The 13,495-nt window shown below is 29.7% G+C and overlaps 6 non-coding genes across 6 annotated transcripts; 4 read left to right on the forward strand and 2 right to left on the reverse strand.

Moving 5' to 3' along the window:
* Window positions 1-8,454: 8,454 nt before the first annotated feature.
* Trnay-gua lies at window positions 8,455-8,551 on the reverse strand. Its single transcript has 2 exons — window positions 8,515-8,551; window positions 8,455-8,490 (listed from the first exon to the last, which is right to left on the reverse strand). It is a non-coding gene; the product is annotated as a tRNA-Tyr (tRNA).
* A 94-nt stretch (window positions 8,552-8,645) lies between these two features.
* On the reverse strand, window positions 8,646-8,745 carry Trnay-gua. The gene is made up of 2 exons: window positions 8,709-8,745; window positions 8,646-8,681 (listed from the first exon to the last, which is right to left on the reverse strand). It is a non-coding gene; the product is annotated as a tRNA-Tyr (tRNA).
* A 1,681-nt stretch (window positions 8,746-10,426) lies between these two features.
* Trnay-gua lies at window positions 10,427-10,526 on the forward strand. Its single transcript has 2 exons — window positions 10,427-10,463; window positions 10,491-10,526. It is a non-coding gene; the product is annotated as a tRNA-Tyr (tRNA).
* Window positions 10,527-10,620: 94 nt separating this feature from the next.
* Trnay-gua lies at window positions 10,621-10,720 on the forward strand. The gene is made up of 2 exons: window positions 10,621-10,657; window positions 10,685-10,720. It is a non-coding gene; the product is annotated as a tRNA-Tyr (tRNA).
* A 94-nt stretch (window positions 10,721-10,814) lies between these two features.
* Trnay-gua lies at window positions 10,815-10,914 on the forward strand. Its single transcript has 2 exons — window positions 10,815-10,851; window positions 10,879-10,914. It is a non-coding gene; the product is annotated as a tRNA-Tyr (tRNA).
* A 94-nt stretch (window positions 10,915-11,008) lies between these two features.
* On the forward strand, window positions 11,009-11,108 carry Trnay-gua. The gene is made up of 2 exons: window positions 11,009-11,045; window positions 11,073-11,108. It is a non-coding gene; the product is annotated as a tRNA-Tyr (tRNA).
* The last annotated feature ends 2,387 nt before the right edge of the window (window positions 11,109-13,495 follow it).

Here is a 13,495-nt window from a genome sequence, read left to right on the forward strand (position 1 = left end):
AAGTGTTGCACTGAAATTTGTAGTCGTTGGCAACACTGAAGTGTGGCAAAGTTCTTTTTAGTGCCAGTAGTTTAAGAGTTCTTGCACAGTGAGGAATTTTTATTAAAATTGACACAACACAAGTACCATAACAGCACTATGCACATATGCGCCTCTTATCCACTTTGTAACTTAAGTACCGACATATTTCCCAAAGGATTTTTACAACGAGACAATGATGACATTTTGTTGGATACTATTTAACATAATTTAAATTATATATACTCAACAATTTGTCCCAATTTCTCTATGTTAAGTATATAAATGGCATAAAAATTTTTTTTTAATAATAGTTTCGTTCTAGAAAAATTTTCAAAGGTTTTAAGTATACAAACTCTATTCACGGGAACCCAAGTTAACTAAATTTGGTGCTATGTCCTTTTTACTAAGTAAGAAAGCAATCGGAGCTATTGCTCATTATATAGTATCGCTAAAAACCCGAAGATATTTCCGTAGCAACTTTGTTGCTAAACAGTTCAAGATTGCACTTCTAAAAATAAAAAATTATTTAGGCTCCCAAATAATATAAATTGAAACAGCTATTTCATAATAATTATTATAATAGAGTATTATCATTAAAGACAAAAATTTTTTGTTTTTTAAACAAATTAAACTCAAAAATAATTTTATAATAATTATTATAATAAAGTATCCATATTACAAAAAAAAATATTTAAACTCCAAAATAAAAAAAATTGAAGCAGCTATTTCATAATAATTATTATAATAGAGTATTATCATTAAAGACAAAAATTTTTTGTTTTTTAAACAAATTAAACTCAAAAATAATTTTATAATAATTATTATAATAAAGTATCCATATTACAAAAAAAAATATTTAAACTCCAAAATAAAAAAAATTGAAGCAGCTATTTCATAATAATTATTATAATAGAGTATTATCATTAAAGACAAAAATTTTTTGTTTTTTAAACAAATTAAACTCTAAAATAATTTTATAATAATTATTATAATAAAGTACCCATATTAAAAAAAAATATTTAAACTCCCAAATAAAAAAAATTGAAACAGCTATTTCATGATATTTATTATAACAAAGTTTTAAAAAATTATTTTATAATAATTATTATAATAAAGTAATAATATTAAAAGGGTTATTTAAGTTCCCAAATAAAATAAAATAAAACAGCTACTTCATAATAATTATTATAATAGAATTAACTGTAGAACATTAAAGTATAGCAATTCCAACATATTCTATGATATGTAGATTAGAATAAGCACACTTTTTTATATCCACTTGGCCCCCAATTGTCAGGAAATTAGCGTATGCCTATTTAGTGCAGTTTGGAATTTAAAATTAAGAAGTATTATTGATTTTATATGGTTCTAAGAACGGTCGGGTTTACATCCCGGAGCTACTCGTCAATCACGACGACTAAGTGCCATTCACCACCCCCAAAAGGAATCTGCTAGCATATCTCAGCGTGTTACAGCAACAATAACAACATCATTAGTTATATATATAATCTTCAGATTATACTGAACAGCATACACTACTAATAACTTAAAGATTGCAATACTCATATAATACTGTCTCATTTACTAATAATTAATAATCGCTAAATTATTATAATTCTTAGCACAAATAGTGAAATAAAAGTTGTTTTGATTATAACTGGGTAAATCATCTATCAACTCCAGGTATCTGAAATTTTTATGGTACTTTGAGTTGGAAACCTAAACACAGATGAAGAAATACTGTTTGAATTTTTTTTATTGTACTTTTTTAAAGAATTTGTTACTTATTTACTTATAAATTTTACTTGTAATCGTGCTAACTAAACGTGGGTTCAATGAAAAATAAACTATATATAATAGTACTAGTTCAAGTATAGTGTATGAGGTCATATTACAGTCTTCTGCTATTTGACGAAGTTATCTTCTTTATACCATTGGTCACGTCACACGACTCTTATCTTTACTTAGCGCTTCCACACTTGCAAGCATTTCTATTCTTTTGATCGCAAAATCCAAAAACCCCAAAATATATTGAAAAAATTGGAGCGAACCCAGAGAGTTGGCGAACGATACAGTCATATCTGATTCAAGTCCACATAACGAAGAAATTAGACGTAGAAAGAATAACCGAAACTAGAATAATTAATAGTGCAGACACCAAGAAAATGCGGTAAAAAAGTGGAGGCCTGGACGCAGATCAAAAATCACAAGAGCGCGGCTTGAAATGGCAACATAGAAGACCATCCTCCTCCAACACCCTCCACAAAGTAATGCGAAAGCAGTATCCCAAGGTGAAATAAGTCTCACCGAAGAGGGTGTGTTTTAGTCCGTCTACTTCATATTAATGTTAGCGAGTCGGACATTTCGACGACGCTCGGTTTGACGGTGCATGAAGCATTCCACCTCCCCAACACAAAAAAAAAATAACACCAAAAAAAAATCATTTCCAAATTCTTAAGAAAAAATGTTCACCATTTTTTATTTATTGGTGGTGAGGAGGTGGAAGGCTTTATACACCGTCAAATCGACCATCCACAGAATGCTGTGCCCGACCCCGGGCATATATTTTTATGTAGTATACCGTCTAAAACTCCCCTTCCTCGTAGATACTTATTCAATCGAAAAAGCTATCGCATTATTTCGGAGAGGGTTCCTTTTATATCGGCTCAGCAAGCCATGCACTTTAAATTTTGATCTGCGTTTAGACCTTTACTTTTTCACCACCTTTTGGAGTTCAAAAAATTTTCAATAACACTGAGGTTATTTATGCCCTTATATTATCATATTTCTTATTTTATAATATAATTGTCATCTTTATTACTATTATTAATAATAATTCATTAATTTTAATTTTTTTATTAACGACACTTAATACCATCAAATTGTTCAACTCAAGCAAGCTTGTTAAAAATAATACAATAATAATCCATTTTAATAGGCTTCAATATTTTTCTAATGTCTAAACTTATTTAAAACTCCACTTTTACATAAACCCTGACATTTTGAAGATTTTAAACTAAGATATCTGATATATTGTGAATTCTTCTATAGAATTTAAAATATACACAATGGCAGCATTCATCAAACTTAGTCGTAGTCAATTATTTCAGCTCAGACTAAACTTTAGACTAAACTTTTTATAAAGCAAATATTTTCCTAAATAGCGTCAAGAACAAAGTCTGCAATTAGCCAACCGCATTTTGCATCTGGCACGCATATCCACGCACTGACGTGTCGAACCACAAACCAATTTCAACAAATGCTCCCACAACTACTAGTTCTGCTTCCCTAACTACTCGTTATGCTTCCCCAACTACTCGTTCATAACAACAACGAATGTTATAAAACTCGCAGGAAGACTTTAAATAATTTATGTGGCAATACTTAGCGGTTTCGCGGCATCGCTCAGCCACTTATTTTTTTTTAATTTTCCACTCTCCTCACTTTTTTTTGTTTATTTTTATTAATAGTAGAACACGTTTCGGAAAACTTTATATGCAAAATTAGACCCCAAGCACGCCCACAAGTCAACGGGCTTTCCCTCATCAACGGCTTCACCCTTTCAACGTTTAAGGAAGCATAGTTTCCTTGATATGCGGCAATTACCAACAATAAAATTAGGGAAAAATATGCAACACTGCTAGGAGGCGAGCACATGACGACGTCTATGGCTGAGCTGCCGGTGCTGCCGGTGCATAGGCGAAGGATGAAACTTTTGCCTTCATTAAATTGTGAAAATTTTTATTGTTGTGTTGTTGTTGTTGTTGTTGATATTATTTTTGAATTCAGCAAATTAAGTTAAAAAAGTTGCTTTTACTTTCCAATGCAAATGCAACGTGACTCGGTAAAGTTGGGTAATTTCGGTAAACAAGTTAAAATTATGTCGTTTATTTCATTTTACTAAAGCCTTGCACATTTTGACTTAAGTTGATACTTTCATATTGCATTAAAAGGAAAGAGGGCAGGAAGGAAGGAAGCAGGAACGCAGATGAGTGCCAGTGGTTACGAAATTCACTAAATGTGGACTTGAATTTTGAAGTATAATTTATGAGAGTTCTAGGCTTTTGATATACAGTACATAAGGACGTATAGTATGCATTTACAAAAATTAAATTTTATAAATATTTCAGGTGCGATAGTCACTTATAATATTTTGGGGCTCTTCTTTTATTTGTCTGTCACAAAACTCAATTTACAAAAGATGCACTTGATCCAAACCATTTTAGAGGTGCACTTTCAATCTATCCTATTTGATAGAATTCTCCTTTTCTTAGATAACTGGGACCTTACAGCGACTGGACACATCTGACCAAAGATTATACATCGAATAATTAATAGAGAGGTTACGAAGAGCAGTGAACTACAACAACAAAAATTCAATTTATATTATTTTGAATTAAATGAATTTTTGGCAAACCATACAACTTTTTGAGTACTGCAAATATTCATCATCACTGATCTTGGAATTATTTCTATTTAATTATTAATTATTTAATTTAATTATTATTTTTTGAGAATGCAAGTACCAAAGGTTTTATATATAATATTTAAATTTGGAAAATAGGGATATAGATCCGTATGATAATGCTTAATGGAAGGGGTTTGCCTGATTTAAGAATCATATTTTTGAGTCTTTAACTGGGAAATGAAGCCGATGTGATGGAATAAGACTTGATATTTAAAAATTGGCTGTATATGTTTCAGCAGAAGTCTTTCAAATGGTTTTGGTATCGTATCTAACATGCATATAGATCTTTATGATGAAGTTTAATAAAGAGGTTTGCCTTTTTTGGGAACCATCCAGCTATTGTGATATCAGTTGGAGATCAAATAATTTTGATATCATATCTAACAAGTATATAAATTCTTATGATGAAACTTTATAAAGAGGTTTGTTTTTTTTGAGGACCAATTAACTATTGTAATATCAGTTAGAGATAAATCTTACTTTTTCAACCTTACAAGCACATGCAAAAGTATTTTCTATATCTGAAAATAGTGTGCTTTTTTGGCAAAAAGTGGGAAACTTTTCAAAGATTTATACTTTACCAATTACTAATTGATAGTACTATAATTTTGGATTTTTAATACAAAAAATAATCTTGTTCTTACTATATAATTTACTTAATCCACACATGTTCAGGAGTTCGGAACGGAATTATTATTACAAAATTATTGTTGTACTTTACTATATACTGTGAATAAAGAGGTAGGTACTTAAGCTCATTGTTATTGAAGTACTCAACCCAAATGGAATTAAAGCTACACAAACACCTTACTTGTCTAAATTTGTACGAATAAAAAAGTCACGCTTTCCTGAAAGACAAGACACTTGAAAATTTAAAAGAAAAGACTATATATATTATCGTTATACCTGTCATTAGCAATTACTTGAAGTTAGACCAGTAAATCATGAGAACAAAGTGGAAAAGATGGAAGCGAGCTCAGAGAACTGGCGAACGATAGAGTCATATGTGATATGTCAAGTCCTCAAAGGGAAAAAATTAGACCTAGAAAGAAGAAATAAAAACTAAGGTAATAAATAGAACAGACACCAAAAAATATGGTGAAAACGTGTAGGTTGAAACGCAGATCAGAAATCAAATGGGAATAGTTTGCAACGCTAATATAAAAGAATGCGAAACCAGTTCCAAAGATAGGGGTGGAGGGAGGAGAATAAGTGTCTCCGAAGAGACTTTTTAGTCTATATATACTATATATTGATATGTAGGGAACACCACTCCGACAACTGTCAATTTAATGGCGTATAAGTCATTCCAACTGCCACAGTTCCGTACTTGACTTGGGGATTTATAATTGTTATTTTTAATATTTTTTACTCTAAAAGTCACTTTTAATATATTAGAACGAAATCATAGACCACAGCAGTAAAATAGTTTAATTTACTATTTGTAGTACTTGAAAGGACTGTATTGTTGAGGACACAATGACATGATTATGGTTATAGTACTTTTAATTCTTTGATAAAGTTTGAATCTATAGCTGATGAATCTACAGCTACTCCTAAACCTTCATTATGTTCGTTAATGGCGTTTGATTTGTGTTTTTTTTTTTTTGGGATTTACGGAAGTACGACGGAGGTATTACTTACGGAGGTACTACTTTAAACTGCTTATGCATTCTCTTTGACTCCTACGTACTTAGGAAATCACAATATTTTGGTATATAGGTTGTTGTGAATTCTTGAGCTAGTGTTATTGCACACTTTTACTCTTTTGCAGCTGGGAGGTTTATCCTTGTTCCACACTAGGCTTTAACTATGCAGGAATTCATATCGTTTATTTATCTTTTAATTGATGACGGACCGTAAGTCAGCATATCTTCATGTGGATCCTGAGGTGGACTTGAGGTTTGTTAGGGTCTTATGGGAATTACGCATTTTCTTTTACTGAAATTAATATCAATAAAATCTAAGCATAATCAACTGAAAACAATTTTTTATTCATATGATGCTTGTGCTCTTTTCTTCGACAGTTGTCCTTAATAGTAAGACTTGATTCATTCAACTACAAAAAAGATTTTAAGAAATTAAAAAGACGTAACATATCAGAAAAATAAGTTAAGCTCCTACATATGAAACTCCTACATTTTTTAATTATATAAAATGAAACTTATATCACAACAATTGCACCTATATGAACATTTTTTGTCGAAGTTCAAATAACTTTTTTAAATTACGCCATCAATGTGATATAAAGAAAGCATTTGAGATACTTCAACCCAAACTATACTTTATTTGCAAACCTTTTGGTTACACAAGCCAAACTTCATTGTCATAATTCAAGTGATTGTTAAAACATTCCTACACATATTTTCAATAAAAAGGATACCAGTTATCCTGACACTAAACACATAATCAATTTCTCATCGCCTTAGTAGTGCACAACTGCGACACAATGGATGACAAGCTCACAGAACAACAAAATCCTGAAGATACATTTTCTGGTTTACATAACAAAATCCTTTGTTGCTGCTTAGACAGTTTCTGCGCCAGAACGTGCAACACATTCTTTTGCTACTTAAACGGATTCCTGTGGATTGTTTTGTAAAGACATTGATTTGAGTCTGCTTAAGGCTTTACTTAAGTTTCACTTACGTTATTTCTTTATTCCTTCTTTCAAAGGATGAAGGATGTGGGATGCGAGATGCAGGATGCAGGATGAAGACGCGATGTAAGGCATTGAAGTTGTGTATTTGTACTGTTGTGGTTTATTCTTGTGGCTGTCACATTAATAGTGGCATTCATGTTCTTCTAGGAAATACAAAGCCAATTCAAGTTACGCAATTTTCACTGCCATCAAATACGTCGCAGACATTGCTGTGCATCCTGGACACATAAGAAAATCTTGATGAAGCGTTAAGAGTGTTTCTAGTCCTATGATTTGATTCCACTGAATTTTAAAATTCTACACAAATATGTACAATCATAATCTGCTTCAAGTTTCTTTATTGCGTTTTTAATAATCTCATTGGTTTGTCTTACAGTCGAAGTATAAGTATCTTTTCCAGATATGTGTGTAAGTGATAAAATAACACTTTTAAGGAACTTAAAAAAATTATATTTTCATAAAATAAGCCACAAAAAAATGTAAAATATTCCAGAAACAAAGAAAGGAATAGTGGTCAGAAACCAAAGTTCAACTTTTAGAAACATGTTCACTAACAAGCTATTTCAACAACTCAAGTATTAGTATTTATTTAGTATAAATTTAGTTTTCTTGAAAAATTAATATAAAAACGCTGAATTAATAATAAACTTGTACAATATTATGTTTACATTGTAAAGTTAACGATAATTGCATAAGTGTTTACACTATGGCAATTAAATCGCCAAACTTCAAAATAAAATCAAATAAGCTACGGGATAAATTCGGAAAGGACTTACTTATAGCACAAAAAGTTTAGAATAAAAAATTGCTTAAAATCGAACTAACAATAATATTATTAAAAAAAGAGAATATAACATTTAATCAATTAGCGACAATCGTGTGAGTGTTTACACTATGGTAATTTAATTAGGGACAATTAGAACAAAGCAAAGTAACAACGAAAGTGATTTTCAATTAAATCGAAAAATATAACAAATATTTCATTTTATTATTAGTGGAAAAATTTATAATACTTTTATGAGAAAGGATTATTTTATTGATACTTGAATTTTTAATAATTAAATTAAATTTGAAATCGATTATGTCGACCTCATTGAAGTCAATGATATAACGTTTTAAGAATGTCAGTATTCTAAATTGACAATAGATGCTGGAACAGATATCTAATAATACTCAAATACACAGATATTGAAATCTTATTAATCAAAGATATATCAATTTGTGACATATATACAACCCAAACTTAATCATGACAGATACAATTACTATAGATTCTTATATTTTGAATGTGACTAAAAAAAATTCCTTCGAGCCGGATTTGAACCAGCGACCTATGGATTACTGCGACTAAGATTTTAAACTACTACAGTCCACCGCTCTACCAACTGAGCTATCGAAGGTCTAGACACTTATTACTTTGCAAACTATATGTTTACTTTATATATAATAACATATGAAATAATTGAAGAGATCTTAGAAAGGTAAAAAGTAAGTTCCTTCGAGCCGGATTTGAACCAGCGACCTATGGATTTCTATTTCACTTACTCAAAGTCTTAACTACAGTCCACCGCTCTACCAACTGAGCTATCGAAGGTCTTGGGAAGAGATGCTCTAGTTTTTCATTAAGCGCGATTCAGCAGATTAATGCAAAATTTGTTATCAATTTTAAACTAAAAATAAAACTGCAGCGCTGCTAAAATATTAGCTATAATTAAATTTATTTACTCTAAACCACAAAATTATTATCGGAGGTGGTTTAGATGTGATGCAAGCTATTTTAAATATATTTACGAAACACACTATAATCAAATAAATCATATTGTCAGATAATTGTGACTAAAAATGTTCGAAAAATTATTTAAATAATTTCTATATTATTAAAAGCTAATTAAATACATTTAAAATAAAATGATAAAATAATAAATTTAAAATTTAAGTAAATTAAATTAAAATATTAAAATGCATTTCTATTTTAATATTTTATTATATGGAAGATAAAATAGTTAATTTACTATTCTGGTATTTTGTTAAATACTAAATTTAATTGATTTCACATTAGAATTGTTTCCACTCTTCTGATTTAGTGTCACATTATATGTGTACGATCTTATATTGAAATACTCACATTTATATATTCTAAATAAAACTTAATGGTATCACAATCTTCGGAAACGAACTCGATAATCGAGTAATAAAGTTACAATGCAAATTGACACCAGTTTGTTAGTGGTGCTAGTTACTGTTATCCGGTTACTCATTACATATAAATTTATTTACATATAAATTTAATTATTTAATTTTATTATCTGATTAATTATCTAATTTTATGATATATTTCCCTAAAATAATTAATTAACAAAATCTAAATCTTAAGAATCGTTAAATTCAAACCTAAATAGATTATTGACCAGTAAGTACTTTTATTACTAAACTATTACTTAATATAATTTGCCTTGTACAAGCTTTTTAAATAACAGTTCTTAAAACCATTGACCTCATATATATATGCATAATATTTTTTTGGTATTGCCTAAAGTTCCACACATTGCAATTAAAATATTTATCTGCTGCGATACTGAAAAAAACTGCAAGTTCACAAAATAATCAAAAATAAAATAAGCAGCAATGAGCGGCAAAAGATTAATTGCATGTTTAGAAATTTATTTAAAATAAATATTAAATTTTTCAAAAACCTTCGATAGCTCAGTTGGTAGAGCGGTGGACTGTAGTGGCTTAAAGTATGTATAATTTGCAGTAATCCATAGGTCGCTGGTTCAAATCCGGCTCGAAGGAACTTACTTTTTGCCTTTCTAAGATCTCTTTAATTATTTCATATGTTATTATATATAAAGTAAAGATATAGTTTGCAAAGTAATAAGTGTCTAGACCTTCGATAGCTCAGTTGGTAGAGCGGTGGACTGTAGTTAAAACTTTAAGTAAGTAAAATAGATATCCATAGGTCGCTGGTTCAAATCCGGCTCGAAGGAACATACTTTTTGCCTTTCTAAGATCTGTTTAATTATTTCATATGTTATTATATATAAAGTAAACATATAGTTTGCAAAGTAATAAGTGTCTAGACCTTCGATAGCTCAGTTGGTAGAGCGGTGGACTGTAGTTAAAACTTTAAGTAAGTAAAATAGATATCCATAGGTCGCTGGTTCAAATCCGGCTCGAAGGAACATACTTTTTGCCTTTCTAAGATCTGTTTAATTATTTCATATGTTATTATATATAAAGTAAACATATAGTTTCCAAAGTAATAAGTGTCTAGACCTTCGATAGCTCAGTTGGTAGAGCGGTGGACTGTAGTTAAGACTTTGAGTAAAGGAAATAGAAATCCATAGGTCGCTGGTTCAAATCCGGCTCGAAGGAACTTACTTTTTACCTTTCTAAGATCTCTTTAATTATTTCATATGTTATTATATATAAAGTAAAGATATAGTTTGCAAAGTAATAAGTGTCTAGACCTTCGATAGCTCAGTTGGTAGAGCGGTGGACTGTAGTTAAAACTTTAAGTAAGTAAAATAGATATCCATAGGTCGCTGGTTCAAATCCGGCTCGAAGGAACATACTTTTTGCCTTTCTAAGATCTGTTTAATTATTTCATATGTTATTATATATAAAGTAAACATATAGTTTGCAAAGTAATAAGTGTCTAGACCTTCGATAGCTCAGTTGGTAGAGCGGTGGACTGTAGTTAAAACTTTAAGTAAGTAAAATAGATATCCATAGGTCGCTGGTTCAAATCCGGCTCGAAGGAACATACTTTTTGCCTTTCTAAGATCTGTTTAATTATTTCATATGTTATTATATATAAAGTAAACATATAGTTTGCAAAGTAATAAGTGTCTAGACCTTCGATAGCTCAGTTGGTAGAGCGGTGGACTGTAGTTAAGACTTTGAGTAAGTGAAATAGAAATCCATAGGTCGCTGGTTCAAATCCGGCTCGAAGGATTAATTTTTTGAAAATATCTCTGACAAGACAAATACGTATGATCAGTGTTGTATTGAAAACTCAGTATTTTCTATATCAATATAGAGATAAGAATAAAATTTTTCTTAAATATAGTTTTAGGAATTTTTATTCTTATAAACGTTATCGAGCAATCGAAATCTTCCTAAAGTGAACCTCAAACATATGCAATTTATCTATTTTTTGAATACCCTACTTCTAATAATGATCCAACAATAAACCGCAATGCACCTCGTTAATATTTTAGGATATCAAAAATATCAACTGCTACAATTAAATTCAGATAATAAAATTGAAAAAAAAAAGTTACGTTATTAGGAAGCAGATGTCATGCCATCCAAATATCGGACATTGAACGGCCATGGACAATATAACCCCACGTGTACGCTGAATAGACTTTGGCTAGATTAAACGTCAAGTTAGATAGCTGTTCGTCAAAAACTTGTTCTTGTCGACTAAATTTCTACTTATAGATAAAAATGTTGCAATAAGTTATAGTGCCACAATTGAACGGAAAACTTAAGTCCTCTGCCATAACCTAAGTAGTGAAAATGCGGAATAAGGGAACTATGGAATGCAGCATGTCGCAAAGAGACATTGTTAACAATATATTCAGATATGAGATAATGTATTTATATGTAAGAGCATGTCGACACTTATTATTCCAAATTTGATTGTTACTATATCCTCAAAAGTGCAAATGATGCGGAAAATGTTTAATTTAAAATTACTACAACTACCGCAGACGAAATAAATAATGAAAATATTAATAATATATTTTACAATATATATTATTTAGTAATATTCAGAGTAACTGATTAATATAATTATTTGTGAAATATTTAGATTTTTTTAACTTTCGTCAAAGACGATCGTTTCTGAATCTTTTTAAATTCTTAAATGTTTTTCTTACTTAAACAATTTATTATAAACACGCCTTTTTTGCAATTCTAAACAAAATATTTTTTAGCGCATAAATAGATTTTATTTTCGGAAATGAATAAAAAATATAATAAATCTGTTACTCATTTTTAAAGAAAAGTAATTAAAATATATTTAAGTTTTTATGAGGCGTGCGAATAGTTTTTGATAAGTCAATAAAAAAATTACTTCATTCAGAAAAAGCAAAACTCATTACTTTATATAAATAAAAATTTATAAACATTTTTGATTTTTTTAATTATTTTATTTTTATAAATTAAAAAAATTCAAAAAGTGTTTTAAAGTGATAAACAAATTATTTTTAAATATTTTCGCCTATTTTACATAATATAATATATACCATATAAACAAATAACATTTCGAAGTCATAAACCATTTGTGATATCAACTTCCTTTTTTATTATCGAACTTCCTTTGAAAATAAATAAAAGTATTATTAGTACAACGAGTTTTCAGAACTCGCCGTAGATTGCCGTACAAAAATATTATTTAGTTAATATTATTAAAATCTTTATTAAAATTCATTTTGCATAAATCTGTAGTTAATCTGATGCTAGTTTTTACTCGTTAGTTTATGCAAAATTGCGTAATTTTTTCCTAAAATATATAATACAATATTTAGTAAGTGTGGTTAGGGGGATCACTTATTCAAATTTAAGATAAATCTCAAAAAACGCCACTACGCAGAAGAACACTCAACAATCAGAGATTTATTTCTTAATTTGATAAAATGAAATCAGTAACTTACATTAAGTAATACCCGTCGTACCGTAAAGTAACGTTCTATTTCCCCTCTTGTACGAATGATTTGTAAGCGATCTTCTTATAACGAAGATAGATAAATATATACTATATAGCCCATCTTATCAATCTAAATCTCATCACTTCTACAATCTCATCACTTATTTTGTTTCCAGAATATTCGTTTTAGTTACAAAACAACTTGACTTTCGTGAGTAGACTGATTGGTATTCATTTGTCATCATTCAGCGTTGAGTTGCGTATTCATCACCGGGTGCTATGACCCAGAGATCCGCAGAGGTTTTAGCTGGGCTTTGCTCCTTACCAAGAAGGAAGTTATGTCCTGAATATTTAACTGCTTTGAAACCGGCGTAATTCTTCAAAATTTCATCGGAGCGTTGATTGACGCATTGTATACATTGTAAGTTCTAGTTTTAAGTTAATAGTTGATAGTAATATATAACATACATATTAATAGTAATATGTAGTACCCTATCCAGATTTTTGTAGTGATTCTGGAATCTCTTTTACTTAAGTGCATACAATCTTTAAATAGTTTTAATTTGAGACATGCGATTTCCTTATTTCAATTGTGATAGCTCTGGTAGTTATATCTACCAGTATATTTTTTTGGTTTTTCATCTTCTCTCTGAATGGGTGAAAAGAAAAACGATATCCAAGCCTT

This window comes from Teleopsis dalmanni, chromosome 1, assembly GCF_002237135.1.
Source record: "Teleopsis dalmanni isolate 2A chromosome 1, ASM223713v2, whole genome shotgun sequence".
In the NCBI taxonomy this organism is placed as follows: Eukaryota; Metazoa; Arthropoda; class Insecta; order Diptera; family Diopsidae; genus Teleopsis; species Teleopsis dalmanni.